The sequence below is a fragment of the Misgurnus anguillicaudatus genome, chromosome 12, assembly GCF_027580225.2.
Source record: "Misgurnus anguillicaudatus chromosome 12, ASM2758022v2, whole genome shotgun sequence".
Classification (NCBI taxonomy): domain Eukaryota; kingdom Metazoa; phylum Chordata; class Actinopteri; order Cypriniformes; family Cobitidae; genus Misgurnus; species Misgurnus anguillicaudatus.
In genome coordinates this window covers 32,842,857-32,863,348 of record NC_073348.2, presented here as the reverse complement: position 1 = coordinate 32,863,348, position 20,492 = coordinate 32,842,857, and the positions used below count along the sequence as shown (strand labels likewise).

At 39.3% G+C, this 20,492-nt stretch overlaps 1 protein-coding gene across 1 annotated transcript in view; it reads right to left on the bottom strand.

Annotated features, from left to right (window-relative positions):
- Positions 1 to 20,492, bottom strand: part of rtn4rl1a (reticulon 4 receptor-like 1a) — a 116,065-nt gene that overhangs the window by 29,122 nt on the left and 66,451 nt on the right. The window lies entirely within an intron of this gene.

Below are 20,492 nucleotides of genomic sequence, written 5' to 3'. Positions count from 1 at the left end.
GGTAGTGTCGTGGGAGCACGCATAAAACATAGAGACAGAGTGCAACGTGTCATAACCTGAAAACCACGCCCACCGGGGGAAAAAAATCCATCCATCTCCATTGACTTTGTATTGCGAGAGGCTGCCTCCTTGTCATTTCAGGCTTGTAACAAAAAGCAGAATAATGCCCATAAGTTGCCGTGTGACAGGATGTACAGCTAACAAGCCAAAAAAAAAACAAGAAATATGTTTTTATAAGCTGTCGACCCCAAAAAACGAGTAACTTTTAGTAGTACTTCTATTATTAGAACTAAACGTCCACTGGAGCGAAAGGTAGTTATTGATCCCCTTTTGTGTCTTTAAACGCTCTTTTTTTTTGGCGGGGGGGTTGGGGGGGGTTGACAGCTTATAAAAACGTATTTCTAGATTTTATGGCTTGTTAGCTGTACATCTTGTCACACAGCAGCTTTTAAGCATTATTCTGTTTTTGTTATAAGCCAGAAATGACAAGGAGGCAGCCTCAAGCAATACAAAGTCAATGGAGACGGTTGGATTGTTCCCCCCTGGTGGGCGTGGTTTTCAAATTAGCATAACTGCGCTCTGTCTCCATGATTTAAACTGTTACTGTATGGTAAATATTTACTACACCTGCCATGTATGACCCAGTGGGATGATAAAATTAAGAAGTGGCCTGATATATCATGAAAATATATTCAATCCATTTTGTGTTGTTGGTCGGGGGTGACAGGTCTTCAATGCGCAAATATAAAAGCACAGAGGTATACCAGTATCTTTACAATGGGAAAGTCAGTCGTGTGTTTGTACATGGAATAGACCAAGAATTTGTGTTTTTAACATTTTCAAGTGATGGTTTAAAATGTCACAACTTTCCCTCTGGTGTGAGGTTTTAAAAAGCAATTTTTAAGTTTTTATGGCAACCCATCAAGCTTAACGCGGTCAGACAGTCCACAGCGTCTTTCTCATCCAACACATTAAAAATTATTTGAACAAACCATACAAAACATATTAAACTACTACATGTATTCAGTATTGTTTTAGTTTTATAAAAAATATTATTTCATCGCTTCTTATACGCACTAGATGGAGACATGATGAAATGATTTGCTTATTTGCTTTTTCATTTAAAACATAACAAAATTCGCAAACACATTAAGAAATATTATAAACATTAACTAATAAGCAGTTTATGTCATATACAGTATATTTTCTGTACTATAATCGCATTTTTGAGATAATATAGTATCAGAATAAATAAACCAGCTAAGTAGGCATATTATTATCAGCATAATATTAGTTGTTTTTAAACAATTATTGTATTTATTGTTTACCGGCAGTTTCTATAATATAAGGTTTTACTAGATGGATGTGTGGATACAGATCATGGGTGCACCTGCGCCACATACACATTCAGCTCTTGTGCGTGGATTATGGTTAAAACAGACTCTGGTTTTGTTTTTATGGCAACCCCTAAATGCACAAATTATGCCGATCTATATAAACATTAAAAGCCAGTCAAAACGGCACACTCGTGTCCCTCGCAATACAACTACGATTAGCTTTAGTGGCTCACCAAAGTCTTACACAAAGGAGCTCAAAGATGTTGGCGGCGCACACATTTACGTCAAAAAATAAGGTGGATACTGAAAATGGTCCCTAGCCCTCAATGGGATGGTACCTTCTAAAAATGTCTTAATATGTGCCATTTAGGTACAGATACATACATTTTGTACTGATGTGCATCTTTAAGGTACTAATGTGTACCTTTCAGGTACTGAAATGCAATCTTTGGTACCCCTATGTACCTCTGAGGTACCAATATGAACTCTTTAGGTACAAATGTGTACTATTTTAAAGGGAACCGCACCAGTGACAGCTGGCTTTTGATCATATTTTAATTATTTTGACCATATTTAATTATTTGAAGTAGTGCATAAGTTTCCATAAATGCACTTTGTCTGCTATTGCTTCATTATCCAGTCCAACTAATCTATTTAAAAAACTGAACCAAAGTTTTTGCTCTCTCTCTTTCTCTCTCTCTCTCTCCCCCTCGCTGCATATGTTTCTCTGTACTCACTTGGTGTGAAATTGATCAATTTTGCCTCAGTGGGAGTTTTCTCTTCAATTAACAGTAATTGTATGTTTCTCAGCTCACATGGTAGTGTTTGTGTGTGTGTGAATCTTTATATAAGTTGGTTTTAATTGAAATTAAATGAACAGTTAGTGCCTTCATGAGTTCGGTTCCCACCTCCCATTCGCAAAGCCGGTAATTGCAAATATTTCCGAGCCGGTTTAACCGTTTGACAGTAAGAGTCTGTGTGCATGCACTTCCATCCACAGTCCCTCAAAATGTGTGTGCGCGCACGCATGTGTGTGCATGAAACATAAGTGTGTGTAAGTGCGTATTTGCGCAAAAATATTTTCAGCCGCTGTCATGGTAGCTGACAAGGAAACAAGTAAGAGGAGAGACAGGAAGTGAGCAAAGCAATGACAGAGCTTGAGTTGATTTTAATGGCCTGCCCGCTGTCTGACTGAAGATTATACCGATGACAGAGCCAAAGGACAGAAAAGAGAAAGAAAGCAGGACAAGAAAAATACGAGACGGGTGTGCTGGGGAGAGAACGAGTGGGAGAGATGGACAGAGAGAGAGACGGAAAGCTTAGAAGATTATGGGAGAGAAAGACAGGGATGCCAGTAAAGGGATGATCATCTATCAGGCTGAAAGTCATTAATGCGGCTATATGTCTGGATGTGAACATTCGCTTGCATCAATGCACATGCTTTGAAATCAGCTATAGTGTACATAAAAATGTAAAAAGTTTGTCTGTTTATTTATTTTTTGTATCTCTTTCTCTTTTAAGTGCAAGACCAAAGATTCAGTTCTTCAGGCCACTATTTTTTGTCCATATAATAAAAGTATATGGGAATTGGACAGTGGAAAAATCCAAACAGATAGAAAGAATAATGGAAATGCTTGAACAATGTGGCTTCTTTTACTCATCTTTATGCCTATAGATTGCAAAACAAACAAGGGCCGGTAATTCAAGTGCTCACCATAAAATTACTCGAACTTCAGATTGCTTCAGTCTGCCAAGTGCTGATCTGCTTCGTGCAGATCCCAACAGGGCTGTTATATTACCGACTTGACATGAAATCTCTGCTAATTAAGACTTTTACCAATACTCCACCAGCGCCTTTAAAATTACGCTTCACTACATCATTTTGACTCTGATGCACTGAATAACATTATTGAATTCACGTTTGGAAAATTTTGTAGCGTTTGGAAAATTTTGTAGCATGACACAACATCGGAAAGAAGAAAAACGTGCCAGAAATGTAAATATGCTCGCTAATAAGGACAGTTAAAGGAAGCACAGATTGTTTTAGTTAGCATGCTTTTGGGACTTGTTCACCATTCGAAGCATCACTTTCGAAGACATATATGGTTATAAACCCCAGCTGTAGTATTTCATATTAACTCTTTCCCCGCCAGCATTTTTAATGTTTTCACAAAAGTTTAATGCCTCCCAGAAAATGCTTCTTTAAATATATAAACCGACAATATATTAAATGAAAGAACAGACCCTCTGTTTAAAAAAAAAAGTTTCATCCTACCTTTATAGTTAGTCAAAACTTAGACGGACATACAGCTGTTTGCCCTAGGGCGATACTTCCGGGTTTTATAAGTTGCGGAAGTGTGCCACCCAGATAATAGCAGTATTGCAGATTCACGAGATAACTCATCAATGGTGGAGAAAGAGTTAAAGGCGGAGTGCACAATTTCTGAAAAACGCTTTGGAAAAGGGAGTCGAGCCGACTACCAAAACACACTTGTGGCCAATCAGCAGTAAGGGGCGTGTCTACTAACCAACATCATTGCCTGGGTTGCGAATATGTGGGGCGGGTCTATCAAAAGAACGTCCAGATTCTATTGGGTAGGGGCGTGATTGTTTAGGTGATATATCAAATATCAACACTGGCTTTCAAACATTGTGCACTCCGCCTTTAAAGGGCACATATTATGCCCATTTTTTAAATATGAAGTATGAGACTCAGATGTGTCCAGAATGTGTCTGTGAAGTCTCAGCTCAAAATACCCCACATATAATTTATTATAGCATGTCCAAATTGCTCCTATTTGAGTTTTGTGTGTGCACCTTTAAATGCAAATGAGCTATTGCTCTTCTCTCCCTTACCAAAAGAGATGCATTGGTTGAAATAGATCTGGTTTCGCAAAAAGCATAGAAAAAAATAGCAAACATCGTCCGACTCACTGAAGCCAGACTAGTAATAGTCAGCGGCCGTGGGCGGGGTTTTAGTAGTGTGACATCACATTGCTAAGAGAATTAAAACAGCATGTATTACTGTGGGTTCACACCAGATGCGAGTTCAACAATTTGCACAAGTAGATTACATACAAAGTCAATGCAAAGACGCAATCAGATGCGTCCTCGCGTGGGGCGATGCGAATGACGTGATATGGTTGGCGCATTTGCAGGGAAAACACACGCTATTCGCCTCAAACGCGAAAACTTCGCATGATACGAAGTTAAATCCCACGAGTAATCTAGAACGAAAAACGCAATGCCCCGCGTTTGCTGTGTACATAGCATAATGAAACTGCTTTGGTTTAATAGGGATTAAAAAAGAAGGGGTAAATGTTTTTTTTTTTAAATATAGGGTGGTTGTGTTCACATACTGCCAACACACATTTATGTCCAAACAGCTTGTAAAAGTGGATTTTGAATAATAGGTGCCATTTAAGGCAAAAAGCAGCTAAAATGTAAAGTCATTATGCGACTTTAAATATGATGGTTTCTCTTCACATTTAAACAAAAATTCTAAGAATTTCATCTTTGAAACTATTAGAAATGTAGGGTATGTTTACACAACAAGAATGTAATGAAAAGTGGAAAAGTTGTTTCTGTGAGTTTATGATAAATTTCACAGACACACAACACTGAAAAAAAGATCAACGGTTACATTCACGAAACGTGAAGACGACTAAATTCACTGTATTACGTATTGCAATGGCCATTAGAAACACTGCACGCCTCTGCACATACACATTCGCCTACAAAGTGATAAATACAAACAATCAAGATGGCAGCAGTTTTATTTAGATGAACGATGAAGTAGGTTTACAGGACAAGTGATCCTGGACTATAAAGCACCACAATTGTAAAGTCCTGTAGGCTGCCATTGTTGTTTTGGTTATACTTGTGCATTCCTATAAACAAGTGTTTAATCAACCAGGGGCGGGGCCCACAGGGGGGCTCAACAGATTTCCAAGGGGGCCTTAAAGAGACACTCCACTTTTTTTGAAAATATGATCATTTTCCAGCTCCCCTATAGTTAAACATTTGATTTTTACCGTTTTGGAATCCCTTCAGCTGATCTCCGAGTCTGGCGGTACCACTTTTACCATAGCTTAGCACAATCCATTGAATCTGATTGGACCATTTAGCATCGCACTTAAAAATAACCAAAGAGTTTCATTATTTGTCCTATTTAACACTTGACTTTTCTGTAGCTACATCGTGTACTAAGACCGACAGAAAATTAAAAGTTGTGATTTTCTAGGCCGATTTGGCTAGGAACTATACTCTCATTCCGGCGTAATAGTCAAGGACTTTGCTGCCGTAACATGGCTGCAGGAGGTGGAATGATATTACGCAGTGCCCGAAAATAGCCCCTGCTATTGAAAGTTACTAAGGGGACTATTTTCGGCACTGCATCATTGCGCCTGCTGCAGCCATGTTACGCATATTTTCAAAAAAAGCGGAGTGTCCCTTTAAGATGACTCAAAATTATTTAAAATAAGGGATTAAAATACAATAAAACAACCAAAATCAATATATTTCTGATTTTTGTTATAAACGTACATCTGTCATCCCAAGATCAACTACATAAACATGCTCTTTAATTTCAACTCACCACTCTTAGAGAATGATGCTCAGTTACTTTCAGAAACATTAGCTTTCCAAAACAATAGAAAAACAGTACCCTTCCAAAACATCACAATCTTTGACAGCCACAATTACATACCGGCATGATATGACATGGTTTTATCAGGAGCACTATAGTACAGCAATGTTATTACTTTTTGTTTCCTGAAATCTTCTTATAATGCTAGTCAAAGTTTCATGCAGCACGTTTTACACAACAATTTAGTTAAAACGTATAGTTTGATTTAAGATAAAAGCGTCAGCAAAATAAACTGAAATGTAAGCAGGTTTTGTCTACTGCATTTTAAAGGTTTACGATGTAAAATACCTCTATAATGATTGCAGGGCCACCGCCTGAAATGAAAAATACGTTACAAAGCTTTTTCAGTCCATTTGTACAGATAACCACAAATGCATAGATTTACACATTGTGTCCCATTGTGTTCTAGATCGGAGTGTTCTGGATCATTTTCTATGAGAAAAAGATAATCTCTCTTTCACACCTCCATCTCAAAAGTCATTACAGCTAACTGTGAGACCATTAGCTCTGAGTAAACACTGTATATAGTATAAGTTGCTTTTAAACATGAAAATCTCTCTCTCACCACAAGCCATATTTTACATTGCGCTCACAGTCCAATTACAAACGATGTGAAATAGGTTGCCCTGAAACTGTCATTTATCAGCTTACACACCATCACAACACACACTTTCTCCCTCTCTGTTCGCTACACCGACCCTAATATCAGAAAGGAAAAAGATAGTGATGAATGATGGAGTGATTTTAGGGTTGAAGCGTTCAAATGTCAGTTTCTCATCATTTCAAAAAAGATATTTGGGTGGCGGGGCTTTCATGCCATTATGACTGACAGCGGCGTCTGTATGTGTATGTGTGTGTGTGGTTGTGCTTCATACAGTATGTGTGTTTGCGTGTATGACTGTCTTTTTTAATTGAGCAAAATTTTCAGGATGTGATTTGCGTGTTTTGGCGACGCAGAGCAGCGTTTGAGGATTTGACGCTAATCTTCAGTGATGTGCCGTAGCTTGATGTAGAGAGAGACAGCCTTGCGGAGAGCATGAGAGAGGAAGGGTGAATAAAACAACTAGACTAATGTTATCACGCAATCTGTGGCCTCAACAACCTGCTAAGTAAAGTTTCATTCAGGTCAGCTTTCAAGCTATAAAATGCTAGATATATTTATTGGCAGTTTGAGGGATTACTTTAGTGTGGGTTTATCTGGCCATCCATGTAGATGCACTGAACAGCGGATCAGGTTGTTTTATGCCCATTTTGTGTATAAGCAAGCAAGCATGTTTTTTGGTTGCAAGGTTTGTCTGCCTATCCTTAGCAGGTCAAAGATTTCAGGAATTCTGCCAGTACGTACATTTGCATGCAGCTAAATAATCCGTTTGTAATCGTATTGATGGCTCAATAGGATTGAAAAGCCTTCATGTAAACACTTTAATCGTTATGACTGAGGTCAATCGGATGCAAATTTCGATCGAATTGAAAAGGGTGGTGTACTTCAATCTGTAATCCGTTTTTTAGGAGAAAAGTATGCATGTAAACATGTGAATCGTAATATTTTCTCAATCGGATGCAAAAGTACCTTGTGCACATGCGCAGGACAATTGTGCTTAAGTTCACATCTTATATTTACCTCTTATTTACATTTCACATGATTCTCGACACAGAAAAATGCATGGCAACACGCATTCTTAAGGTAAAATTTTCGAGCACGTATTCTTTGCCTATTCTTAAGAACAACTTTCTCCATCTGATCTTTGACTTTTATCCAGAGATAAATCAAATAAATGAACTTGACGAGAGATGCTATGCTCTGCATTGCGAAGTCCTCTGCTTTTTGGCGGAGTTCAGATTTGGACTACTTTTAAACTGTTTCTGCGAGTTTTTTTCTGCATGTTAAAGATCGAAGGATTTTGTTGATTAGTTATTGGTATTTAGGTTATGAATAGTCTTTGGGATGCTTTTGGGCTAGTTTTGAATGTCCATTGGGCTGGTTCTGATATACAGATATGGCAACCCTGGCTGTGCGCTTGCGCAGACGTTTGGTTTTGATTATATTGAATGTACATTGAAGTCGTAACCTGCAATCGGATTAAATTCAGTCGGACTGATACAATTTTGTGCATGTAAACATAGCCATTGTGTCCTCTGGTGAGGAAACAAATCTGGTGAGGGTCAAATGTGATCCTTCCTGTGAAAACCCAGCTAAAGTCATTTTTGGTGATTTATTGTTTTCTACATAAAATCAGCCTACATTTTGTTTTGTGAAAAATCCCCTTGGTTACTTTAAAGGCAGGGTATCTCATTTTAAAAAATGCTAACGGTAGCCGGCTAGCAATGAAATCACAATCCCACCCTTCATCCAAAGTCACGCCTACTCCAAAACGCATTATCACGCCAGACGTCCACATCTCACCAGTGAGAAAACTTTGCAGTACAAAGTGAATAACATTACCAAAATAACCAACATAAACAACTGTTTCACATCAGAATTAGTTAAAGCACACTTTCGGTTGTGTAGACGTAGTAACTATATTGTTGTGCTAATCCGTAAACGAACACAAATTTCATAAGCAACACAATGTTTCATCAAAGTAGAATATCTGAATTTATCTCAATACAAACATATCGCGTACCTACCTTATCAAAGTAAACAGTGCAATGACCCTTTCAGACCCTTTGCCTCCTGCAGCTGTTTTCATCTCGTGGTAAAGCAGTAAAGTTATGGATGTTAATTTGGGTTTTTGCTCTTTGCTGATCCAGGCAGTTTTTGCTGTTGTTGTTTTAAAAGATGTGTTTCGTTTTGTGGCTCCTGTGTAGGTTGTCAATTCAGCAGAAAAGTTTGCTATTCTCGCTGTTTACAGACAGGAGGTGAGCGCACGTGAACGCGGTGATGACATATGGTGTCTGTGTGAACAGGCTGCGCGGTGGCATTCAAATTACGCTTACGGATGAGGGACAAAAATGGCAATGTCCGTTCGGTCCGAAATCTATAATTGGTTGAACATTTTTTAGTCCTACGCCTTTCACAGATAACATAAATTTCTACAAATACATTTAAACAACTTAACATAGTGATTGCTATCAGGATGTGAGGAGACTTTTAACCAGCATGTAACTAAACATGTTTCTGGATCAAATCAGATACCCTATCTTTAATATTCAGTCGAATATTGCAATTAAAGTAAAATCAATGATTAAAAACCAATTTCGATGCTTCTAATCTTACTTAGATTATGAGACTTTAGCCTGGAAAAGAGATTGTACGAGTATTATCACGAGTTTATGTTGACATATTATATAACTGAACATTTGTGTAGTTTATCCAGACATCTACAGTAGTTGCTTATGAGATGTCAGATATAATCCGAGAGACAGTCCGTGAAGCGTTGTTTTCAGATATTTCATTCTGTTTCCTAGACAGCTTTTGTAAACTGATTAAACTATTGCGATAGTGATGAAAGATCCTCTCAATGTTAACGTCTTTGTGTTACTGATAAAATGTTAATTTTCTTCCTAAAACGTTTGCCTTCATTATCAAACCATTTGTCATTGACATTTCTCATTGACTAGATGTCTTTATCTCTTGATGTCTCCCTCCCTCCTGCTGCCTGTTTTTCATCATCTCTTTTCAAATTATGTTTTTTGTTTTTTTGTTTTTCAATCTCAAGCTCTCAAGGCTACACACACTCAATAAAGAGATGTAGAAATTAGCTGATATTACAACAACCCCTTGCCCATTTAGAAACTTTCTATAATATAAATTCAGTTGGCAAAGTTAGGTTTGAGTTTACTTAAGCTGGTCACAGTCAATTCACCTGAGCGATCAAAGAAAACCTCTCTGAGTATTTCACCTGTCTGTCTACAGCAAAGGCAGCACACAGACCTGAGATCAGATTAGCGTGGAATGATAAGGCACCAGCTTCTCTTTTTTTAAGGCTAAATCACTCTCCTCAATCCCGCAGGGCTTGAAGACTTCCTTGATAAGTGCCTCACTTTACAAGTAAGGCAAATGTTGCTGTTTGTGTGGGAGGCGATATCGAATCGCTGATGCAAGTTTTACCATTTAAAGTGCACCTGCTGTTTGCCAACATAGCTTCAACATGCCCCAAAAATGCTACTGCAAAGTCTCACCAATATTGTAACCAAATCTATTATATAGAACAGAATCCCGCACCCATATTCAGTCCCTCCAGAAAAACGCAATTATGCGATCGCATGATTCAATGCATAATCAGCCGAAGTTCGCCTATTTATGCGAGGGGACCGCATGTTCTCAAATACGCCGCACTTTCGCAGCATAAATTGCAGATTTCCATGCAAAAAATGCAGGGCTTGCATGATTTCATAATCCCCACATTTTCGTAGCAAAAATCACATATATCTTAAAAAGTTAAAAAATGTTGCATTTACTTCACACAAGCGCAGCCATGTCCCCTGTTGCCATGGAAACGTTATGAAGTGACGTGATTATGTGACGTGAACATCATTGAAAAGCTGCAAAAGCTGCAAAGTTCCCGCAATTTGCCCGTAACAATCACAAAAACTCACGCATTGCATAAAAGTCTAATGTGGCGTTCACACCAGACGCGGAAGAGGCGGCAAGCGCAAGTGATTTCCATGTTAAGTCAATGCAAAGACGTGAATAGTCATCCTGTGGCACGGTATGCGCAAATAGCACCGTGCGAATTGAGCATAACCGCGGGAAAAGCGCGAATGTGGAAACTTTGAACTTTGTCGGATATTAGCGCCACGTTAACCAATCAGGAGCTTGCTCTAGTACATGACATGATTACAGGGAGTGAGCCGAGTCACAGAAGCTCGTCCCATGACGTGAATTTCCGCGTGAATGACTAGAATTTTACGTGCGGCTTTAACTCGCGAATTAAGTGAGTAAATTTAAAATGGTCAAGCATCCAACTACGTGCGAATTGCGTGTATTTGCTGCCTCTAACGCGTCTGGTGTGAACGCACAGTAATAGCCACCCAAACACAGCCCAGATTTCTAGGCTAAAACAAATTTGTGTAAATAAATAAATGACACCAAACACCTTTTAATCGCTGTTGACTTTGCTTACATGATGGAATATCATACATCTCGCAAGGTATTTTGGAAAAAACGACATGTAACCAAATTCACGTTTATGTTGGCTGGAAGTGGGTTAAACATAACCGGTTCTATAGCTACACTAGACCACGAAATGGCGAATATTGCTTGCTGGGTTAAATATGCGTCAAATGCCAGTCTATAGTTGTTTTTAACAAATTTTCAGCAGATTTGGCATGACTGTCATTCACAAATTTCGTTACATCACCCACCCCTTACATATTTGTTTATTAAATATTTTGCTAATTTCATCACGCATTTATGCACCAATACAAGTGAGTACTCTGAATAATATAACACATTGTATAATTTCTTATTTATACCACAGAATTCCACAGATGTCCCCTCCAAACGGAAAACGTGGGAAAAAGTCTGGAGAATCCATCTGGGCTTACTCGCATAGCCTTCTGTTATTAATGCATTTTTTTCTCATTACGATGCAGTAATGACTCATTGTGCTTAATAATGATAGCAGGTACAGTATTATGATGCCCTTGGTTTGTGTTACCCACATGCACTCTCTCTCTTTCCCCGTTTCTGTTTTTCTCACATTGACCAACACTACAGGACAGAGGGGCAAGTGACATTTACGGTTGGGTTGGCAGCAGCTGCCGGGCACATGCTGACATCACCTGTAATGGGCATTTCAAGGTGGCATTCTTTTAAGCTAGATCATCGGCTTAAGAAACGATAGACAAGCAAAGAAAACGAAAATGTGCGCTGTATATTGTTTATAACGTATAACTTATAGATATAGGTATGGTGCAGTAGCATTCGCTCCTTATGTGCCGGCCCGTTTGATGTGCTGCTGTTTAACTGAATGGATGTTGTGAAAAAGTAAATTCATGTTTGGTGGAGCTGAAAGAAAGTTGCTATCGGTACCGCTGCAATTTATTCACATCTTGTTTTTAGTAGACACTTTCTTACCAAAGCAATTTTCAGTATTGCCCATTACCGAAATGGGTATCTTAGAGTAAACATTGCATGCTAAAGTAGGCATCAACCTACACATGGTGCGTAATGGCCCTATTAAACATGCACTATTAAACGTTGTTCAAATTTGTTTTTTATATTTACATTAGCCAGTGTCAATTTACAGTATGAGTGTTCCTGTAGCGCAATTGGTAGAGCACTGCATTAGCAGCACAATGTCACAATTTCAATTCCACGAGAACAAACAGGCCGATAATATGTATAGCTTGAATGCATTGTTATTCGTTTTGGATAAAAGCATTTGCTGAATGCATAAATGCAAAATGTGACTGTTGCACTCTTATGGAGTGACAAATCTGCAAAGCATTGGCCTATTCTTCAAACAAAATTTTTCCCATCTTTTAAGACCGGACCTCAGCCCTGTAGGTGCGCTTGCTTCAGAAGCACTGCTGGAAAAGACTCAGTATTGGAACGTGTGCTGGCTCGCGATGTAATCTCGGCTGAACTGCATCAGGGGAGATTAATCTATAGCATCTCTGAGACCTCTGCCGCAGATCTGCGGATCTACCACGCACGTACATAATGAACCAGCGGGGAAAACACCACCACAACTCGCAACCCACACTGGTGGTCAGAGCAAACCTCACTCGCCCACTGAGATATAAATGAGAAAGTGAAGAAAAAGAGATGGTGGCGATAGACAACAAGCAGAATAAAGAATTGATAAAACAGTCTCTGATGCATGATCTCTGCGGGGTCAGTCTCCCTTTTTCAAATTGTAGCTAAAATGAACGGTAAACATAAGAAAATTGCAATTAGGGTTAACATTTCCAAGATACCCAAACATAAGATGCAATTCTCTGGATGTATTGCACACAGAGGTGAATGCATAAACATTTCAGTGTTTAATTTGCATTGGAATGTGATAACAGTAATTAAAGTTGAACTAGAAATGAACATCTGCTGAGCGACAGCCTTACATAAATGTGTTGTGGCATTGTTAAGAAATGGTATCACAGTACAGTATACTCTGTTTACCAGACACAACTTCATTATGTTGAGAAGCATGGATGAAGGTCACACAGCCTCCCTTTGATGTTTGTTATGATGTTGTGTATAGAGCAGTGTTGGATGCTGAACATGGCAGTACATACTAAGCTTGTGTATGTGTGTGTGTGTGTGTGTGTTTGGATATTAATAGCTTTCTCTTTCCCGTGCTGTTTTTCCCCGCGGCCCGTTGTGTGCTTTTTATGTTATTAACTGTTGAGAGTGTCTGCGCCATATCTCGGTCCCACCAGCTAATGAAGATGGATAGCAGAGCTCAGCTATTTTTAAATATCACTGAGTGTGTGTGAGTGTATTCGATGTCCTACAGGTGTACAGTTATGCTAAACGTATGGAGAGCCCTGAGGGTCCCAATTTATAAATGCAGGAGGGAGTTAAAAACTTGAGTGTGTGCATAATATGTAATGAAACGCATGTTTACTTTGAATTTGTTTGGTCAGGTGGTTAACGATCTCTTTTAACATTCTCTTAGGTCACGTTGCTTACTGTCCATGAAAAAAGTGATATACAGTACTGCTATCTAGATAAGGCCTGGGTCCTCTTTCAATGTATAGGATTTTCCACCTTTAGTCCTAACCATAAAACGTATTATAAAGGGTTCAGGAATCGTCTATGTCAGGCTGTATGGAACCAAAGAAGAACCATTTTTGGTTCCTCTAAGAACCATACAGTCAAAGGTTCTTTAAAGAACATTTTCTTTTTAACTTAATGTGAAGGACCTTTTTTCGGATGTTAACTCCTTCCCCGCCATTTTTTTCCGGCAATCCGTAAAACCGCTATTAAACCTCAACTTATTAAATTCGTCAACAAATAGTGAGGAAAATAAGTATTTGAACACCCTGCTATTTTGCAAGTTCTCCCACTTAGAAATCATGGAGCGTCTGAATTGTCATCGTAGGTGCATGTCCACTATGAGAGACATAATCTAAATAAGAAAAATTTTATGATTTTTTAACTATTTATTTGTATGATACAGCTGCAAATAAGTATTTGAACACCTGTCTATCAGCTAGAATTCTGACCGTCAAAGACCTGTTAGTCTGCATTTAAAATGTCCACGTTCACTCTATTTATTATCCTAAATTAGATGCACCTGTTTGAGGTCGTTAGCTGCATAAAGACACCTGTCCACCCCATTCAATCCAACTACTAACATGGCCAAGAGCAAAGAGCTGTCCAAAGACACTAAAGACAAAATTGTACACCTCCACAAGGCTGGAAAGGGCTACGGGGAAATTGCCAAGCAGCTTGGTGAAAAAGGGTCCACTGTTGGAGCAATCATTAGAAAATGGCTAAACATGACTGTCAATCTCCCTCGGACTGGGCCTCCATGCAAGATCTCACCTCGTGGGGTCTCAATGATCCTAAGAAAGGTGAGAAATCAGCCCAGAACTACACGGGAGGAGCTGGTCAATGACCTGAAAAGAGCTGGGACCACCATTTCCAAGGTTACTGTAGGTAATACACCAAGACGTCATGGTTTGAAATCATGCATGGCACGGAAGGTTCCCCTGCTTAAACCAGCACATGTCCAGGCCCGTCTTAAGTTTTCCAATGACCATTTGGATGATCCAGAGGGGTCATGGGAGAAAGTCATGTGGTCAGTTGAGACCAAAATATAACTTTTTGGTCACAATTCAACTAAACCTTTTTTGGAGAAAGAAGAATGATGAGTACTGTACCAACCCAAGAACACCATCCCTACTGTGAAGCATGGGGGTGGTAGCATCATGCTTTGGGGGTGTTTTTCTGCACATGGGACAGGGCGACTGCACTGTATTAAGGAGAGGATGACCGGGGCCATGTATTGAGAAATGTTTGTAACCAAACTTAGGGCCCTATAATTTCCGCGATCACGGAATCGCGGACGGAATCGCGGAATTGGCTAATTAACACGGAATCTAGTATTAACGCGGAATTTTGCGGAATTTTACATATTTTGAATAAAATTATGTTTTTGTGTGGGAGACGAACGTATGTCTGGGGGAAATGCAGACCGGGGGAAGTAAATCTGGGCGACACGCCCCCTCCCGTCGTTTCAGACCTCCTCCAAAACACTGAAACCATGGCGACGCTAAGCACTTAGTTCCGAGCAGGTCTCACATGACTTTTATGTGACCGAGAACTGTTATTTTGGAAGTTTAGTCAACACTCTGTTCACGGTGAGCGCAAAGATACATGCACTCTCTCATCCATGTCTGTCTCACTGTACCTCTCACGGTCACGCGCTCACCCATCTGTCCGAAGTGCGAACACAAATCCTCATGTATTTGTTCAGTTTTATGCATTTCAAGCTAGCTGAGGCAAACTAACTATCCCTCGCATTTCAAATATAATCATCTGCATCATGGCGCCGCTCTCTGTCTCTCTTTCGCTCGCACGTGCAAAGAGCTGCGTGCTCATGCTGTCCTAAGTCAGATCACTATCCTGTGTATGTTTGTAAAGTTATATGCATTTCAAGCGATTGTGTATAAAATATGGATCGCGTTGCGCTGGATTGATGTGTTTAAGGCACTTCTGAAGGCACCACTGCGTTGACACCTTGTTGTAGCCTCCTGCAACAACACTAAAAAACAATGCATTAAATTGAGTTGTGTGTATGTGCGTGTGTAAATGCATCTTTTATAGTCATTAAGTAATCCTGTTATCCAGTTTTTCCCCCAAATCATTTACATTTTAATCATTAACATTAAAGGCACACTCTTTTTATGACTAAAATAAAAGTAAAGGGTAAAAAATATAATTGCCAAAAATGAAAACGGATAAAACGGAATTTGCAAAAATTAAAACGGAGAAAACGGAATTTGGGAAAAAATAAAACGGAATTTGGGAAAAAATAAAACGGATTTTATAGGGCCCTACAAACTGTTCGTGGACCCCATTCACTTCTATAGTAGAAAAAAAATGGGGTCCACGAACAGTTTGGTTACAAACATTTCTCAAAATATCTTCCTTTTGTTCATCAGAACTAAGAAATGTATACAGGTTTGTAACAACATGAGGATGAGTAAATTATTACAGAATATTCATTTTTGAGTAAACTATCCCTTTAAAGGTCCTTTATAGATCCATTCGGCCAAAACATAGTTCTTCTATGATATTGTGATTCTCCTTTATTTTTAAGAGTGTACATTTACCTTAAAAGGTTCTTTGGAGAACCAAAAATAGTTCCTCTGTGGCACTGCTATAAAACCTTAATTTTTTAAGTGTGTTTTTAAAATATTTTATAATTAGGGTGCTCAAATCCCTACAGTAAGACTATAAACAACAATTAATGGCGATGTTTTAGCAGCACTAATAACAGTTTATTTCTATGAACTCTTTCACACCAAATCTACAATTTCGCACTGCAGTGATTTTTAATTAATATTCTTTCATGTCATTTAGTCATAGGTGTAAACGAGGCTTTTCACACCGATGTGACTTATCTGTTTGTTAGCCGTGCGCTCAGATCTTGAGTCACACACGACCTATCCACCTATCCACATGAATGATGTCACTTCCTCTTCCTCCAGAATGTTTCATTATGACTTTGCTATAATCATGCTATAGGTAATTATAAGGTCATTGTATGGAGAACAGTGAGCTACTGTATGTCCCCAAGCACATCCGGACACTCAATATTCAATAATAAGGATGTGATGCACAAACATAAAGACTACAGATGAGATATTAAAAGGGTAAACTTAATTAAGTCTAAATATGTGACCATGTCTGTGAAATCCAGGCTCATAATCTAATCATGAGATTAGGAGCATGAAAGTTTGACTGATTTCAAACTTGACACATGACCTTACTCAGACAATAATAAAGATATCAAGGTTATATTTTCACAAAATGTTTTTATGCAGGATGATTTTATATAGAAAATGCATCACAAAAATACTTTAGCTGAGTTTTCGCATATGACAAAACTTTGATACAGAATATATGCATATGAGTCAAGTCAGATCACTCACTGTATCTCATATTATGGCAGGGTTTTCTGTTATGTGTCTTCATCACTCTCATTTGTTGTAGCGGGCGTAAGTTTTGTACATGTCTCCTAAGGCTTCCAGGATCCACGTGGGTGGGATGTCTGCAACCATTATCCACATCGTCACGGCCCCCACAGCCCACTTTCAATATTCAACCGCGGGATTTAGTGTAGGGAACTGCCTGATAGGATTGTGTCCTGAGTCCATATGCCAGGCCAAGAGATTTCTGCCTCACTTCCCTCCGTATGCGTGTGTGTGTGTGTTTTAAAGATCAGGGCTTTCACTAAAACTTTATCAGCTCCCGCACTGCTTGTGTTTGTCTTGGCCGTTGATGAGTGTGGGTGAGTTATATTGGCAGTACGCAAGTTGTCCTATTTATTTTAAACCACACACACATACTGTACATTTTAATGTTTCAATAGTCAACCATTGCACACAAAAACAAATTTCTTAGAAGTTTCCCTTTCATAGCTTTTCCAGGAAGTCAGTTCTCAGGATTTACTTTGTTTCAAATGTGTTAATAATATCAAGGGAAATAGAAATAAATAAGGCAGTTAATGATGTACATACACAGAATTAGGTGATTCATTCCGTTTTCAGTATTTGAAAACAAGCTGACATTATTTATCTCTACCGCGTTGTCTGCCCTCTGCCCACCAGGGTTAAGAACAACTCATGTGTATTGACTCTTGTAAGCCGTCTGCATTATATAGATTTTTCCCTTGATGCACTAAAAACACACTGACACGCTCATAACCTGTCCCCTCCGGCAAAGTGTACACTTTTTCTGCATCCCTCCCGCCTGCTCCATCATGCATGCTAGCAGCATCATGTCATGCCTTATTAGATTGTCATCGCCACAGTTTATTAGCATGTGAAAGGTCATGCGCTAATTTCTGCATACGCTAAATAGTTGATGGATCAGTCAATAAACACTTGTAACCGCGTGGATGTGACAGGCCCGCATGCAGATATCGGTAAATTCCTGACCTCGTCCACACATAAATAAAGTCAAACGGCTCGCTTATTCGATCCCGGGTTCTGTCATATATCCTTATCAGCAGAACCAGCCACGCTGTGAGGGCTGGGTGCGATTGAGATATATAGAGGTCTTAAAATAGCCCTTAAAGATGACAGTGTTGATAGAGCTGAACGCAAGATAAGCATGTGACTTCATGTTGATCGATGGCAGGGAAATAAAGTGTAATCATAACAGAGAATGTGACAAGCGCTTCAGCGCTTTATTGTGTTCGAGCGGGCTTCCACTGAGAGTGCATGGCTTCTTCTCTGTAATATCCTTCTTTAGATATCTCTTTTAATTTCTTTGCCATCTTTGCCCCTTCCATCTGGTTTGTTGAACACAATTCAGACTTTACTGGCATCTTGGTCCTCTCAGCTTCATATTGCTGGATAAGCATCGACTGTCTTGTCAAGTGTTCTTTCTGGATATATCTTTCTCAACAGTATTTTATGCATTCTGACTTATTAACACAGTTTAATGGTGGAAGCAGCAAAAATGTGCTATTCGCGCGTAGTTGGACGCCTGAACATTTGAGTTCACTTGCTTTATTCGCGCGTGAAATTCTAGACATTCGAGCGGAAATTTGCGTCATGGGAGGGGCTTCTGCTACTCCGCTGAGACTCGACCACTCCGCTCGCTTCCTGTAATCACGTCACTACTACAGCAAGGTCCTGATTGGTTAACGCAGCGTGGAAAACCGTTGAAGTTCAGATTTTTCAACTTGCGCATTTCCCGTGGCAATGCTCAATTCGCGCCATTTGCGCCACGCCTACCGCGTGTACCACGCCACAGGATGCCTAATCGTGTCTTGTCATTGACTTAACATGTAAATCACTCAGTGTAAACCCTACATAAGAGTTGTTTCCTCATGCTAAACAAATGCAAAGTGTAAAAAAAGCCAGGGTTCGTACAAGTTTTGGATTTTTTTTTCGATTATGCGTCCAGCTGACGTTTCATGGGTAAGCCATACGTATCACTTCTTTTTTTTATGGGCACATCCCCTGGAAAACCACCACCACACATCAATCAGCGGGAGAGCGAGAACCGAGGACGCTAAATTACAGGCATCACTTCATGCGACAGCTTTGTTTTATAACAAGACTTAACAATGGCACGAAAGAAGAAGTGTGTTTTTGGATGTAGGAGAAGAAAGCCAGCCTTATGGAAAGAATGGATATAGTTTATTTTCCAGAGTAGCATTGGAGTTTTGCATGTGTCTTTGTTTAACGCTGGATTTCATTAAAAAGTCCAAAACGAGTTGCATGTGATGCTGTAAGACTTCTGTGTTATGTTGGAATTAGGCACGTATATTATATAAATGACACGAACATGTAGTCAGTCATAAGTTATCCAGTCAGTGTTGTTTAAAGTGTTGACTTGTGACTCGCTCCTCCCGCAGTTCGTAACTCCTCCTTCTGAATTTTTTCGTACGTTATTGGAAAAAATCGGGAAAAGCTAATCTGTCTTTTATAAATCTGATCAAACTAAAGACTCTTCGGAGATAGGAAAGATGTAATACTACTCTATAGGTACTCCAGATTAACATCAGATATGCGTATGGACGCTTTAAATAATATCCTCTATTAAAATGAATGGAGGCTCGGACCCTGAAACAATATTCATTACATCATGACTTAACAAGCCGATTGGTCTTGGATTTAAACATAATAGTATATTAAACATCAGATATGTTGTGATCGTCTGTGATCGTATTGTGCATTTTAATTCATTGTGGACTGACAAATTACACACACATGCTTAGACCACAGCACTACAGCAAAGAAACCTGGGTCATACAGTATCTAGAGACGACAATATCATAATTTCCTTTAGAAAATGTAATTTTGTGTTCGTGTTGTCACAGCAGTGGCCGTCAAGCTGTAATCAGCTTCAGGATTTCAGCCTCCATGGGGTTTTTTGTTAGTATTTGCATCAAACAGTTAATATAAAATGATCAAGGAGAGACCCAAGAATCAAATAAATCAAAAGCAGAATAGAAGAAAGACCCCCAACCACGCCAAAACATTTTAAGCATTACTGATGGCCAGCTGTTATAGATGGTCACGATTTTCTCTGCTTTGGTCGATTCCATGCGCAGCATTTAATATCCTTTTGTTTTCTGTGCAATGCCGTGTTTGAGAATTACACCTGAAGGATTAAAGGATTCCTGCTGACCACAGGTTATACTACCATCACATTCCTGACTGCACTGCGTTCCCGGGGGCTTTACGCTGTCTTTTACACAAATCAGGCAGTTTTAGCCACCTAAAGTCAATTTTCTGTCTTTAACAGAGGTCAGCTCAAAGACTCAACGCTTGATCAATCCAACTAATCATAGCTTCATTAGGGAGCTTGTTTAAATTGAGCGCTTCACAGTAACAGGCCAATGGGAGCACCTAGAAGACAAGCATTTAAT